Source organism: Lissotriton vulgaris, chromosome 5, assembly GCF_964263255.1.
Source record: "Lissotriton vulgaris chromosome 5, aLisVul1.2, whole genome shotgun sequence".
NCBI lineage: Eukaryota > Metazoa > Chordata > Amphibia > Caudata > Salamandridae > Lissotriton > Lissotriton vulgaris.
In genome coordinates this window covers 396320092-396337044 of record NC_141693.1, presented here as the reverse complement: position 1 = coordinate 396337044, position 16953 = coordinate 396320092, and positions in this window count along the sequence as shown.

Below are 16953 nucleotides of genomic sequence, written 5' to 3'. Positions count from 1 at the left end.
ATACTTAATTTAATGTGATTAAATTACTTCCCACTCTATTCCCATATAAACCCACAACCCACTACGGTACTAAAAGTGCAAAATTTAAATTAAAAAAAATTAACTACAACATTTTTTACATATATATTAAAAAACACAAACAATTCATGTACAAAAAATACATCACATACATATTAAATATATACTAAAATACATGACAATAATAAAAAACGATATTTTTAACAGCTATATTTTTGCAATTATAATTAAGCACTTCGATATTTTTTAAAAAGATATTTCTTACCTTAAGTGGATATTCTTGACCACAATATTCTTGCTGCAGATATTCCTGACCCACGATATTAATGACTGGATATTTGTGCAACTCGATATTTTGTACTCAATATTCTGTCTCTGCACCCACACAAAGCTGTCAGTGTGCCCCCTCTCCTGATGGCAGCCCTCTGGAGTGAAGATCAAAGTGGTCCTATGGACCTCCCAGACATCTCCTTGCAGGCAGGTGCAGTCCCTATCTGCATCTGCATGCGCCTGCAAGGCGATCTGTATTGCATCTTAAAAGGGCAAGCGGGTTACCTCCTTCACAGTGAAACATGAAACGGATTGGAAGCGGCCGCTACATAAGTAACTTAAATGCACTGGCTCCAGGGCAGCACGAGTTGGCGGCTGCCCTGAGGGCACTGCATTCAACATAATTGGGTGCATGTTATCTGTTTGTGCACGGCACCCCTGTTTGAAGGAGCGGTGTGGCACAATATGGGAAAGGTGCATCCAAATGAAAAGGGACTTCCGTTGACAATTCTGCCTTTGCCTACGATAGTTGTGATTAAGTCCCTTTAGGACTAAAGATTCACAATGGGTAAAACTTTGATTTCCATCCACTTGCGTATGTGCATAGCTGCCCTGTAGCTTCATATAACCAGGTATGTTTTGTTAGGCACAGAATGTTGCAATCTGGAATTTTTAACTCCTCATCATGAGTATAAAATACCCAGCATGCAAATTGCTAATACGCAACTAGATGAAAGCGTCAATCAATACATGTGACCTCTTAAAAAGCTACATGATTGAGCATGCTTGCTTGAATGTGAGAGCTCTATGTCTGTATTTATGTTCTAAATATAGTATGCACCCACAAACAACTTTCATCTTCTCTAAACATTTCACTTGAGGGCATTCAAAAGATCCCCTTCTTGCCTTCCGAATTCCAGGTTGAGTAATATTTCTGGCTCTGATTTTTGTTATTTGTATTCTGGCACTTCTGTTTCTGGATTTATAACAGAGAAACTACCAAATGGAAAAAAAAGATCGGTGAATGTAAATTTTAATGCAAAAGTTGTTTACACTTGTAATGATGCAACAAGACTCTGTGATTTCATCCTGTGCCCACATAGTTTATAGCGTGTGATCTAACTTGCACATTACCATGTGCCTCCTGGCACATCATATTGTACCCCTAATTGATAGCACCTAGAAGCCCATAATGGACAAAGCTGACTGCTTCTGAACTGTTCATGACCCAGTTGTTCTCTGATGGATAATACCAAGTGCTGACCTCAGGCGCAACAACTAGTGAGCAGCAAATGCCTAGCACACAGTGTTGTCAAGAGGCACATTACTCTGTGCTCTGATGAAGAGCATCACACAGTGCTAACCTGAGGTGTATCATCAATGAGCACCACCCTGAAGAACACACCCCACAGCACTACTCTGAGGTGTATCAATGAGGGCTGTCCTGAAGCACACATCAAGCACTGCTCCCCTGAGGTTTACCCAGAGCACCACAATGAAGAATGCATTAACTCTCGTCAAAAAGAAAATTCAGTTTCTATACATCTTTTGAGCATGTCAAAAAAATGTTTGGGTTCGATTTGAACACAGACTCCTCCGATGCCTAAATCTGCCTTAAAACACGTTGCTCAAAATAAGTCAGGGCAGGGACATTTCTTTATGCCAGTCAAACCCGCAGAACCTAGTGGTTCAGGAGAGTTCTTTGGCGATAAAAGCTCAGCCCTATTTAATCTAGAATTTGCCTCATGGGGCCAGAAGTGTGATACTTTTACTGACAACGGATTTGGTTCCCCTTCTTGTCATAACTAGAATAAAATCCTAATAGAAAAAAAGAATGCGCATGCTTTGTCAGCTACGTATTCAAGACCTTAATTATGTTCTTTTCTTTGTCCTGCGTTATCACTTTTTAAGTTTTCTGTTTCATAAACATAATATATGCCCTGCCTTGGAGGCTTGTAAGTCTATACTGTTTCCACCCAATGAAACGTGCTGTAATAAGATCTATCAATTCTTTAAATGTTTTTTAAACATTTCTTAGTAATCTTGGGTGCATTATTGACTGGTTGTGTATATCATGCCATTGTTCTCTTGTTAGGCCAGTTGTTGTTAGTTTAGTAGGGAAATGTTTCATTGCTATCCATATGACTCTAAACTTGATATGTTTGCACCTCTTATGTTTCACTATGCATGTCATCCATTTCTACTGTCAGTGCCTCACACTGAATAATACATGTAGCCTTTGTTACAGAATGTATGTTGTCTCTTTCCAAGGCCTCTGTCTCTTAAATACAACTTATATACTGCCTGGGAGGCCAGCAGGTCGATAACGCTCCCAACCAATGGAACGTTTTGTAATAATTTTGTGTCTATCTCTACTAGTTTGAGTTGTATAATGCCATCATCTTCAGCCTTGGCTGGTGACAGTTAATTTAGCAAGGTTATGTTTTAACGTTGTATCTATAAGATTTTAAACTTGCATATTTGCACATCTTATGTTATACTATGCAATACATCTTTCTTTAGGGTATGTACTGTATATTGAACAACATGTGTCCCCCTAATTTTCAGGTCCCTGTTGCTCAGATGCTCTCGGTCTTGTTTTCTCAGGTAATTCTAAATTTTAAACATGTATTATTTGTATATTTCAAATTGCACTATGCACAATAGCACTTTTTAAGTCTGCAATGTTTCCATCCAATGAAGATCTATCAACTTGTTAATTACTTTTTAAACTTTTGCCTTTAACAATTGCAATCCAAGAAAATTATGGAGTTTTATTCTTTTAGGCAGATTTATAATGTATATGTATTGTTGTTGTATTTTCTTAATTGTTATTTGGGATGTGGACCTCCATCTGAGTTTCCTATCATAATGATATTATTGACTCTTAAAATTCCTGACTCTTGCATTAAGCATTGTTCCTCTGAGGTACACTAAACAAGTGCTTCCCTGAGGTTCACAATTAATGATCCTTTACACACATCTCTCTGTGATCACTTGTGAACATCCTAAGGTTAACATCACTCTGTGTCACCGAAGTGGAAGTGGAAACTTCATTTGCACTCCCTGCTGTATATCATCCTGGGCGTTGCTAATGCACATCACCCTGGGCCCTCCTGCTGCACATTTCTATGTATGAATGTTGGTCTGTGTGTATTGATAACTGTGGGTTTGTTGTTCCTTGCTCATGGGTGTTGGGACTTGAGAAAAGGGCTGCCAGTAGGTGTGTTGGACTGTGAACCTTGCATGCACTGGGTGCACATGGCTCTGAGGAAAATGCAATTGTTAAAGCTTTTTCCTTTGTTCTTATTTAATTGTTCTTCGTATATTGTTAATTAGTGATGGTAAGGCATTGTATTTGTAGACCCAAATGTTTCATTGTCTATCTCTTCTGATGACAAAATAGGCTAGAGACCAAAGATTAGAGCTTGAGGTCATCTGTGTTCTAATAAGCTCATGGCTGTAATGTCGCACAGTTTTATAGGGAATTTCTTTAGCTCACGAGGAACCATTGTAAAAGTAATTGCTCCTTATTTGTGTCATCCCAATTGTCTAGCTTGCCTATCGTCATCGAACCTGCCTCCAAACGGAAGTGCTTGTGACCACTGGGTTCGGTCACTATTAAATCAATAATGGAGCGTGCTGAAATGGGAAAATGCTCACCTCGCAAACCCACTCATTTGGTGTGGTGGCTATCAAAAGAGGGTTGATTCCTGAGTGGTGGAATCATGGGGTCATGAGGTGCAGAGGCTGTAATGAAGCAGGGTCACACCAGTAGATGGTTGATGAATGAAGTATTTATTCTTCAAGTATATCAAGATTTAAACGTCCTATCCACACAGCATTACAAGAGCAACTGCTCAAAAGAACATTCTCAAAACACTAAGTGGAATATTGGGATCTCATTCTAGAACAGTATGATTAAAGCAGTATTAAACAATAATAAAAAATGTAATACCTAAGCATAGGTAAAAACAAGTAAAGTTACTACACACCTTTCCCCTTTACACAATCACTTCAAGACAAAATCAAGAAGAGACACTGGAATTTTCTCAATACGAAAACTCCTCAGCAACACGCTTTTTTCCAAGCATGTTTCATTGCCTACATTAGGCATTACAGAGACATTTATTTTCAAAGAGCAATTCTATTTAAATTCCATATGTGACCATCACTCAGCTTGACATCATTTTGGAAACATTTTTTTACAACAAAATATTTTGGTAAACGAACTTTCACTCTGTCACCCACCTGTACTCGAGTGTGTGAAACACCATGTCTGTTGTCAAAAGAATTTTTCCTTTTTACAGTTTTTGATTTTTGTGAGTCATTGTGATTATTAGAAGCATCAGCTCCCAAAACTTTCCCAGAATTAGAAGCAACACTCTTGTCTCTCATCCACGACTGAAAAAGTGGAGTATTAGGACTGCGTACTCTAAATAGTTCAAACTGAACTTTATTAGTGGTGGAATGAGGAGTGAGGCGATAGATTCTCACATGCTCAGCAATGTCTAATTTCCATATGGCCGGGATACCCGTCACCCCCTCCCAACACAATCCCCAAGGATGGGAAGACGGACACAGTTCTTGAACTTTTGGAAGGCGGGAGGGAGTTACCCTCCCGGCCGTATTTATTAAAATATGAAACAAAATTAAAACATTAAAATAACAGTTTCATATCATGTACAATTTTTCATTTACACATTACGATGTTTATTGGCTAACCTTAACACAGCTCTAATACAAAGGTTCTCCTAGCCGAGTCTAAAACATCCTGCAAATGCATATTCTCAAAATTAAAATTGTACATCCTAACATTACGGGCCAACGGCAAGGTCGTAACCGGTGTCAGATCCCTAATACCAGAACTCCCCCCTCACTTGTGCGGGGCGGGCGCACAGAGGACTGTACCTCTGTGCCAATTTCCAATTTCCCTTGTCTTAACGGGGGCCCCATATTTACTCGACGCCATCTTAGTGGTCGTCCGAGGACTCGTGTGAGGTGTCTATAAGGTAGCGTAGACCCCCCTCCCACCCCACACTGCTTACCACATCCGCCGTCGCGGATGTCCTGGCCCAGGGGAAATTCGTAGGAGGGGCTCGTAGCCCCTCCTCCCCTGAAGGGGCCTATGACCGCCTTCCCTTTTGGCGGCCCCATCCTTAGAGGGTACCGCCTCCCCGTGTGAGGGGCCAATGGCCGCCTCCCCCCGGGCGCTCCCATCCATAGTGGGTGGCGCTCCACCTCTAGGGATCTTCCAATTACTGCTCACCGATCATGACCTTACCGCCCGACCAAAATAAATACGACGTTTTGAACCTAATGAGGACGGAATAAACGGTTATACTGGACATTTCAGAATATAAACCGTTATCTAACGAATACATCTTTCAACTAGGCTGTGATACTTCGCCTAAAAACATGCTAAAAGCAACCATTTTATTGTCATAAGAAACAAACCAAACTTTATTTAAAAACAACCTGTAAAAAGAGATATTATCACCGTCAATCTACTTTATTGCAATACTAATCGTTGCCATAAGGGGCTTGTGGGTGAGTCAAAATTGGCTCCTTGTTCCGTCTAGGGCTCACGTGCAACGAGGAGGTGCAGCTTCCAAGCACAGGAACAAGAGGATGCTTCCTTGGATTGTTGCTCCTTTTATTCTTCCCCGGGAGGGCGTGTACCCTCCTCCGATCCGCCTACAGGGCGTGGCCAATGGTGTAGGTGTCTAGGACAACCCCTCTTGGGCAGGAAAAGGCGCTCCCCGGCTACGCCGCTTCGGGCATACCAGCCGAGACACGCCTCCCGCCCAAAATGGTTTCCCGGGGGGGTCAGGGCACCCTACCATACGTTCGGGGGGACCGAGTGGTCGCCCCTTTCCATATGGCCGGGATACCCGTCACCCCCTCCCAACACAATCCCCAAGGATGGGAAGACGGACACAGTTCTTGAACTTTTGGAAGGCGGGAGGGAGTTACCCTCCCGGCCGTATTTATTAAAATATGAAACAAAATTAAAACATTAAAATAACAGTTTCATATCATGTACAATTTTTCATTTACACATTACGATGTTTATTGGCTAACCTTAACACATCTCTAATACAAAGGTTCTCCTAGCCGAGTCTAAAACATCCTGCAAATGCATATTCTCAAAATTAAAATTGTACATCCTAACATTACGGGCCAACGGCAAGGTCGTAACCGGTGTCAGATCCCTAATACCAGAACTCCCCCCTCACTTGTGAGGGGCGGGCGCACAGAGGACTGTACCTCTGTGCCAATTTCCAATTTCCCTTGTCTTAACGGGGGCCCCATATTTACTCGACGCCATCTTAGTGGTCGTCCGAGGACTCGTGTGAGGTGTCTAGAAGGTAGCGTAGACTCCCCTCCCACCCCACACTGCTTACCACATCCGCCGTCGCGGATGTCCTGGCCCCGGGAAATTCGTAGGAGGGGCCCGTAGCCCCTCCTCCCCTGGGAGGGGCCTATGACCGCCTTCCCTTTTGGCGGCCCCATCCTTAGAGGGTACTGCCTCCCCGTGTGAGGGGCCAATGGCCGCCTCCCCCCGGGCGCTCCCATCCATAGTGGGTGGCGCCCCACCTCTAGGGATCTTCCAATTACTGCTCACCGATCATGACCTTACCGCCACAGGCCGGATAGTTGACCGGCTATCCGGACCCCCCACAAACTCCTACTAAAGGTCATGGCTACATAAACTCTTTAACCAAGCTATGAAGTCCCCTATGAGTAAGACATTCCCCTCCCGGGACAAATGGACCCCATCTTCAAGATACATGTGGTCCCCCCGAATACATCCATGTGGGATACAATGCAACTGGCCTGAACGAAACAACCTACTAAGTTTGTTATTAACTTTCTTTACTGACTGATTCAAAGCTGACACAGAGAGGGCCCCCCGCCACACCCTCCGAGGAATCATGTGTGACCATGCAATCGTGCACCCTGGAACCCTTCTTGCCAACCAACTCACTGTGGATAAAATTAACTCGAGAAGTACTCGTCGTCCAATGGTCACCAAATCATTGCCCCCAAGATGTACTATGATTACAGACGGAAGTGACCTCGTCCGCCCTAACAGTCCCTCAAGAAAACTTTGAAAATGGTCAATACAGAGCCCACCCCTTCCGTGGAAGGTCACCCTGTACCTGTATTCCCCAGCCACGTGAATCATGTCACCTGCTTTGAATACGTCCACGGCACGCCTCACGTATGAGTGGCCAACGACCCACACCACTCTTTCCTCAGCCGGTGATCTTTGACCGCTGGTCCCCGGGTGACGGGTCAACTCCACAGTCCGCCCCGCAAAGCCTGCTCGCGAAACTGTAAACCAAACAGAAAACAAGAAGCGTGAGTGTATGACATTAGCTTCACAACATGTGCAACCGCACATACCTTTTATAACAATTCGAGGACCAACGCCCCAACTGTTTCACCTTTTCAACACTCAGACCCCTGGCTGTAGCCTCGGTAGCAGCCCCTATCCGGAAGGAATGGGTCCCAAAATCGCTCGGGTTCAAGCCCGCTGCCGCGATTGCCATTGTTAACATCCGCTGAAACTGAAACCTAGTCAGTGGGGTGGCGTCGGTGTGTCTCAGCAAGCTTCCCCCCCATGATGCCGCCCTCTGCGCTAAATATTCCTCCACGCATTTTACCGGGCACATGGGGGACCCTGGAATGTGCTGGACTACCACACTGTCCCCGATCGCTCCCTGATCGGTTTTGGACCTGGCTATTGTGACTACCATCGTATCACCCTTAATTTGAATGTGTTCTCGACACAGACCTCCCCCCGTATCCTGCTTGTTCCTCGCTACCAGTTCGCTTACCCGCATAGCCCCATGGAATGCTAATGCAAAAGCGGCCCGGAACAGCACTGTCTCTGACTGAGATGAACATGTCGCAGGGAATACGGACATTAACAGGGACAACCTTGCTAGCCCTATCGGGCGCCTCTCGTCCACTCTACGACCCTCAAGGCGTTGCCACCCACGCAGTGCCTTCCTTACGAGAAAGGACGATGTGGGGTCCTGGATGCCATGAGCCTGCGCCATGAAGGCAATGGCGGCCCAGTGCCTATTGGCTGTTGCCACTGATCGGCCTGCCTGATGTAGTGATACCAGAAATTTCAGGACATACTCCTCCTGCCCCCAATGCTCCCCCCTAGCTGAACCCAAAAATGACCAATAGGAACGGAACGCTCCTTCGTACGCCTTCCTTGTCCTGGGTGCTAGACTCTCTCCCACGAGGTTTTGTAATCCGGGGCACCAAGAGACCAGAGACCTTCGGGAAATGGTGCCGCCACCAAGTCCGCTGAGGGCAGATAGCCCTGGAAGGCCTGCATGTGGGAACGAGAGAGTGCATCAGCTGCCTGGTTCAGTACCCCAGGCAAGTGTCTTGCCCTAAAGTGGACGTTTAGTCTCATACACAGCAGGACAATTTCTTTCAGCAATCTCAAAATCCATCTGCAGTGTGCTGCCTGATTATTGATACATTCAACCACGGTCATATTATCAGACCAGAACACCACTGTGCGATCACGAAACCCCTCCGGCCATGTTTTCAAGGCCACTAGAATGGGGAACAGCTCAAGAAAGCCAATGTTACCTGTGAGCCCACTATCGTGCCACCACGTCGGCCGTGTTCGTGCCGACCATTGATTACCAAAGATGGCGCCAAATCCCACACTCCCCGCCGAGTCGGTCCATAACCCCAGCTCCTCGGAGGAAGCTGGTGGCTTGGTCCACACGACGCGACCGTTGAAATCCGCCAGAAATGCCAACCATATGCGCATATCCTGGCGAACCTCTGCAGACAGTTTGTGCGGTGGTGCCCTTCTTTGAGGCCAACCATGGCTTGTGCGATAGAGCGGGAAAAGGGGCGAGCCATCGGTATCACTCTAAGGGCAAAGTTAAGCTGACCCACTGCTTGTTGCAACTGATGGAGAGTTACTTTTTTCTCGCCGATGCAACTTTCGAGCGAGGCCTTAAATTTCATTACCTTCTCCTTGGGCAAACGGAAGCACCCCTCCACAGAGTCGAGCTCAATTCCCAGAAACTCAAGTGAAGTAGATGGCCCCACTGTCTTCCCTGGTGCCAGTGGCACGCCAAATCGTCTCATGAGATTACAAAATTCCATCAAAGCCTGTGCACATTCCGTGTCCCCGGCTGCCCCCAGAAACAGAAAATCATCAAGGTAATGCATAACCTGCGTAAAGCCCGTGGCTCTGGTGAACGCCCATTGCAAAAAACTACTGAACTTCTCAAAATACGCACAAGAGATGGAGCAACCCATTGGCAGACATTTATCCATGTAGTAGCGCCCTTGAAACACAAAACCTAACAGACGCTGATCCTGTGGGTGTACCGGGAGCAACCGGAACGCCGATTCAATATCCGATTTAGCCATCAGCGCACCGGGCCCCAGGCGATTCAACTTGGCGACGGCCTCATCGAAGGATGCGTACCGCAGTGTACAAACTCCTGGGTCAATCGCATCATTCACCGAAAGACCCCTAGGAGCGGACAAATTATGGATTAACCTAAACTCACCTGGGTCCTTCTTGGGGACTACTCCCAACGGTGAACAAATAAAGTTAATAACTGGCGGGTTCCCATATGGTCCCGCAACCCGACCTCGGGCCACCTCCTTTGCAATCTTTGCCTGTACCACCGCCGTATTTTGTTGAACCGACAGTTGGTTCTTACACTGTGCTTCCCCCCGAAAATCCCCCGCCGGGATGCGGAAACCATATGCGAAACTGTCTCGCAACACCCCGGCGGAGACATGATCAGGGTATTCGTTCAGCCAAGAGATCATTACCATGATGTCAACGGGGGTAGGTAGCGGTGCCCCTCAGCCGTTATTAGACCTGTTTGGCCCCTCCTCTACCCCCTGTATCACCATTCTTGGCTCTGCACGAACTCTCGGGGTGTGAAGACTGTCCGCACCCTGCACACTCATGCCTGAACTTGCATGTCCCTTGTGGCCTAGTGCACTTGCCTCTGTTAAAGCTCCAACAGACCCCTTTCCTACCCGAGTTCCCATTACTCCTTGTGTGTTGATCACTGCTGGCGCCCGCTTGAAAGGGCGCCGCCGAATAATGGCGGGAAGGCTCCGCCCCATTCCCGCCAAACGAAGACGACTTCGTCGTGCTCGGCATGACCTGCTTCTGCCAGGAAATGGAGTCGAAACAATCCCACGTCAGAGATGAGTCGTTCTCCTTGGCCTTACGAAACTTGTTATCATAACCCATCTATTGATTGCCTTCATACGTTTCATAAAATTCCATTATACGTGTCTGGTAACAAGCCAATTCCGGCAATACTTCGGGCCTACGTTCTCCCATGATTGCAGTGAACATTCCAAACGCCCTGGCCCAATTAGCGATCGTCTCATCCACTCTGAAACCCGCCATTTTTGCACGCCATACACTCGGATGCAACAACTCCTTCTGACTTTTAACGTGCTCTATCTCATGGTGGTCGGTCAACAGCGAAAACATGTTCACATATTTATCAGCCCAGATCATTTCTTTCGTGGCCATCGGGATATGTTGGACCACCTTTTCCCTCCTTGAGGGTAACGATCCCTCCCTCGCCATTGGCAACGGCTGCTTACCCGAATCAGTAGCTGGACCTGCTGTTGCTGTTGTTCCAACGCCCGACGCCGGTTGTTCCGAGAGAACCTGAGGGGAAACAAGAGGACAGGGTGCCTTCGCAGCATCTCTCGATTGCCGCAACTGCTTCATTATTAACCTGGCCTCCTCGGCCGTGTCTCCCGGTGCCACGGCACCCTCGGTGCTCTTGCCTAACCACGCCGCCAACTGGGCGGCCAACTCGGGAGGCATATCCCCCTCGTTAACGGGTGTAACCACAACAGGAATCGGCTGTCCCGCGTTCGGGATCGGAACTGGGGCCTCCACTGGACTGACCGGGCTCGCCGGAGGTGACTCGGGAACCGGGGCCTCCCCCCCTGTCGCCCTATTCCTGGCCCTTTTACCTCTCCCGGCAGGGACTACTCCCGGCAATGCTGGTCCGATGACTTTCTTCGGTCCGCCCGGACCATTCATTGCCGCCATCTGCTTCTTCATGTTTGCCATGTCTTTCACCAGCATGCGAAGCATCTGTTCGGTCCCAACCTTCTTCCCGACCCTTTTGCCAGGCATCGTCCTCGAATATTCGACACTTGCTGCTCGGCGAGGTCCTGGATCCAAAGGTTCGGAATCACTGAAAAAAGAAGCACAAAATTACAACTTCTCAAAATTGGCTCCTTGTTCCGTCTAGGGCTCACGTGCAACGAGGAGGTGCAGCTTCCAAGCACAGGAACAAGAGGATGCTTCCTTGGATTGTTGCTCCTTTTATTCTTCCCCGGGAGGGCGTGTACCCTCCTCCGATCCGCCTACAGGGCGTTGCCAACGGTGTAGGTGTCTAGGACAACCCCTCCCGGGCGGGAAAAGGCGCGCCCCGGCTACGCCGCTTCGGGCATACCAGCCGAGACACGCCTCCCGCCCAAAATGGTTTCCGGGGGGGGTCAGGGCACCCTACCATACGTTCGGGGGGACCGAGTGGTCGCCCCTTTCCAGTCTTTTCCCTGGACTTTAGCTAACTGTATAGACTCTTTGAGTACTCGATTAAACCTCTCCACCATCCCGTTAGTTTTGGGGTGATAGAGAGAACATCGCGTGTTTAAGATTCCATCTTTTGTCAAAAACTCTTCCATTTCTCTTGAGACCAACTGGGCTCCATTATCAGTTAGAAGAGAGTTGGGAAGACCCTCCCTGGAAAAGATTTCTTCTAGAAAACTGATAACATCTTTGGTCTCAGTGCTCCTTACAATCTTGATTTCTGGCCACCTAGAGAACATGTCAACCAGAACTAACAAAAAGTATTGGCCAGAAGAACCAGAAATAGGTCCAAGAATATCAAGGGCAATCTCTTCCCAACACCTGGTAGGTTCTTTGTGTATTACCGTAGGCTGAACTCACGTCATTAATGTTTTATCACATGTTACACAATCTCCCACCATACTTTCGACTTGTAGATCAATACCTGGCCACCAAAAGAGCATACAAATTCTTTCTTTAGTGTAGAGATACCAAGATGTCCTAGATGAGCTTGATGAATGATTCTTGACCTGACACAGGTGGGAGGTACAAGTTTTGTACCCCTCCATCAGACTCCAGAACTGAAGGATAATTCATCACGAACATTCCAGTATTTGCAAACATCTTCATAAAGACCTTTCATACTTTTCCACCCTTCAGTCACCAGCTGAGATACCTTCATAAGAACCACATCTTCATTCAAAGAATCTTTCCATTCTTTCTCACTCAAAACATCTATAATAATTTCACACACTTTACACCCATCGTTATCCCACAAATCACCCAGCTTTTCTGGATCACGATCTGAATTGATTTGAACAAGACGAGAGACACAATATGATATTTTGCTCTCTACACCAGGTATGTAATTCACCACAGTATCATAATCTGGGAGAGCAACAATCCACCTTCAAATTCTTGATGAAACAGCCTCTAAGCTTTTTTTGTAAAGAGATCATTCAAAGGCTTATGGTCTGACCTAACAATGAAAGAGTTTCCCCATAAAAAAATTCTTAATTGTCTAATGGCCCAAAAGATGCATAAGGTCTCCTTTTCTATGACTGTGTATTGAGTTTCTGCTCCCACGAGTGCTCTAGAAAGGAACATGATGGTCACTACTTTGCCGTCTTTTATTTGTTTAAGGACTTCCCCCAGTCCATTTGAGCTAGCATCTATAAGAAGAATAGACTGAGCAGAGGTGTCAAAACTGTGAAGTGAAGGTGCATTACCTAGGGCCTTCTTAATGTCATCAAACTCAGCCATACATTTTTGAGACCATACAAATTTAGTACCCTTTTTAGGAGAGACCTTAGGGCATGTGTGTGTGAAGCAAACTGAGAAACAAATTTATTGTATTACTCCGCCATCCCAAGGAAGGTAACAAACACATCTCTATTCTGAGGTTCGGAAAGACTTTCAATAGTTTTGACCAACTGATCTTTAGGTTTCACACCTCCTTTAGTTAGTTTGTGCCCCAAATAATCTAATTCAGCAAGATTGTACTTGCATTTGTTCTCACGAAGTGTCAAACCATGAGATTTAAATCTGTACAAAACAGCTCTAAGCCTTTTATCATGCTCCTTTGTGACACACCATGTACAAGAACATCGTCCTAGTATATCTTAACACCTGCCAACCATTGTAAAACATTTTTCATGGCTCATTGAAAGACCGATGCAGCTGAGTGGAGACCAATAGGGAGATGTGTAAATGTATAAGTTCCAAAAGGTGTAATGAAAGAAGTCAAATTCATTGAATCACTATCTATCTTGATTTGGTGATATGCTGCCTTCAGGTCTAAGGTAGAAAATACCTCTGCTCCTTCTAATTGAGTTAACATCTCAGAAAAATTTGGAAGGGGATATATGTCTGTAATAACAGCATGGTTGACGTTCCGAAGGTCAACACGTAGCCTAAACTCGCCAGAAGCTTTGCGAGCCAAAACAACCGGAGCCAACCAATTGCTCGCCACAGTTTCTTCTATGATACCCTCTTTTTAGAGTTTCTCCAATTCTTTTCTCATAGACTCTCTTAAAGTCAGAGGTACAGTTCGTACTTTACATGAGACTGGAATAGCATCTACCCTGAGAATAATCTTTTGGGTGTAGTCAGTGAGAAATCCCAATTTCTCTCTAAAAACCTCTGCAAACTCAGAGAGTAAGTCTAGTATTTGGGTAACATTAACTAGCTTCTCTGCATCATTTACTAGCTTCTCTGTATCTACATCCTTACACACTGAATTATTATCAACCTGGTTACCTGAAGAGGTAAAAGAATCCTTCTTACCATACAAGGATCAGCACCGGGGACCAACATGACACCCAGGTCAGCTTGATGAATCCAGCTAATGATACAATCCCCTCTGCAGGAAATGTATATTTTCCCAGCAGTAATTTTCCCTTTATACTCAACTTCCCCCCAAAAATAACCAAATAGCTTGATAGGTTGTCCTCCATAAGCTAGGGGCCTAATGTCAGGCTTGAAAACTGTAACCTTGCCAATCAAATTTGAATCATAAAAGGTTTTTGGAACTAGTGTGATCTTTGCACCGTAGTCAAAAAACATTTTAACAGTACAACCATTTACCTTGATTCCATCAATCTGATTCTTTGAGACTTTAGTGGAGTTTTCAACTGATTGAACCAGGACTTCACCACAGTGAAGCTAATCAGATTCCGAACCAGAAGAATTCTGTAAGAAAACTTCTTTGACACGTTTATTTTTTTTATAAACTTTCGTCATACACACTTTTGCTAAGTGGCCAATTCTGCCACAAGTTTTACACTTAGCAGACAGAGCAGGACATTATTTATCAGTTGCTAGATGACCCACAGTGTCACAGCGAAAGCATTTGAAAGTTGAACCTTTTTCATAATTTGTATTTGTCGTATCTTTAGATTTTTGCACACTTTGTTTAGTTGCACTTTGTACTGTTTCACTACTAAAACTAGCGGTAGATTCTTTTTTAATCATTTCATCACAGGCAAGAGAGTGTTCCAAGCGTTTGCCAATAGAAACAATCTTGTCTAATTTAGGATCATCTTTTTGCCACAACTCATCCTTCACCTTTTCAATATTGCAACCCAACATAAATTGGTTGTGGATACGTTCTTCAAGTGTGTTATCAAATTTACATGTTGATGCTAGTTTTCGTAGATGGGTAACATACACTTCAACTGACTGTTGTGGAAGTTGCATACGTCTTCCAAAATGGTATCTCTCTAAAACAGTACTCACTTTTGGAAGGTAATGCTTGTCTAACTTCTTAAGGCAAATCTCAAATTCATTTAGACCATTGGATTCTTCATCATTGAGTTCAGGTAGGTGTTCAAACACGTCCTATCCTTCTGACCCTAAACAATGCAAGAGGAGGGCAGATTTCCTTTCCGCACTTAATGAAACAATGCAAACTCTTGCATAATTTAGGAAGACCTTCTTCTACTTTGAAAATCGAATTGAAGGTTCTCCAGGGTTGGACAAAAAGAAAGGAGGTGAGGTGACATTTTGTATGACTGAAGTTCTGATAGACGAGATTTTGCTAAAATAAAAAGATTGGAAATGTTGTTATTGTAGTAGAATGACAAACACTGGTAATACAAGAATATTGATGATAAAAATAATAAACACAAAATTAAGGTGTGTTTATTACCATTGAAGAATGATAACTAGAAAATGAAGGTGTGTTTATCACCGTTGAAAAAGAATAAACACAAAATGCAGGTGTGTTTGTCACCGTTGTAGAAAGTAAACACAAAGCTGGGGTGTGTTTATCACTGTAGAAGTAGAATAAACACGAAATGAAGGTGTGTTTATCACCGTTGCATAAAAATAAACACAAAATGAAAGTGTGTTTATCACTGTAGAAGAAAATTGTAAACAATAAGCAATATTTTGTTTTTTAAACTTCCAATGCTTGTTGAATGTTAAAGGTGAGTTAAAGCAGATAGATGAGCACAAAAGTGTTTCACAAAGACGGCTTAATACATGTGTTCAACACCGTATAGGAAGAAAAAATGCTGTGTTTATCACAGTAGAAAATAAACACAAGGTACGTTTAGTATCTAGAAATAAAATGTCAACTGATAAGCAAGAACCAGAAATTGTGTAGCTGGTATGCTGAATGCTTGTCTGTAGCCAGGCAACAGAGACCTCACACGCTTCCTGGAAGTAATCACGTCGTCCAACGTATGAGCTCCACCTCGGCTTCACAAAGACTTCACGTTGGCCTCACGTTCACGTAGGCATCACAAGTCAAGCTCCGTGATAAAGGAGATGACGTGGTGAAGAATGCGCTGCAAGGGAGGCTCCGTGGTGACAAGAAGAAAGCCAACAGTGAGTGCGAGCAATAGCGCAGGTCAATTCTTTGGCGCGAGGTGAGAAGCTTATTTTTAAAAATAAACAAGACTTTTGGAAGGAAGTCTAAAATAGCGAGGTTGTTTTTAAAATGAAAAAAGATGCCAACAAAGTTTTCAAGTATCAGTATGTAGAGAAAGTGGATTTTCCTTATAAATTTCCAAACTGTTTGCCTCGACTTAATGAAAAACCAACATCAGTTTTAGTAAATTAGTAGTACAGTACCTTTAGGTGATCCAGAAGGCAGAGTTGATGTCCAAGTTTGGTAATGCTTTACCTCATGTAAAGATTATCATGTTAGGACGTCCTTTTCCTTCGTAGTTGAAAGGAAAAAAAAATTGAAGAAAGTTTCACTTTAGAATTTCCAGATGGTGGAAAGGTTTATTCAGACCAGATCGTCGCCAGTGTAATGAAGCAGGGTCAATCCAGTTGATGGTTGATGAATGAAGTATTCATTCTTCGAGTATATCAAGATATTAAAATGTCCTATCCACACTGCATTACAAGAGCAACTGCTCAAAAGAACATTCTCAAAACACTAAGTGGAATATTGGGATCTCATTCTAGAACAGTATGAGGAAAGCAGTATTAAACAACAATAACTAAGTAACAACTAAGCATAGGTAAAAACAAGTAAATGTACTACAGAGGCATAAGGGGCAATGTCAACGATGGATAGTTTATGCTTT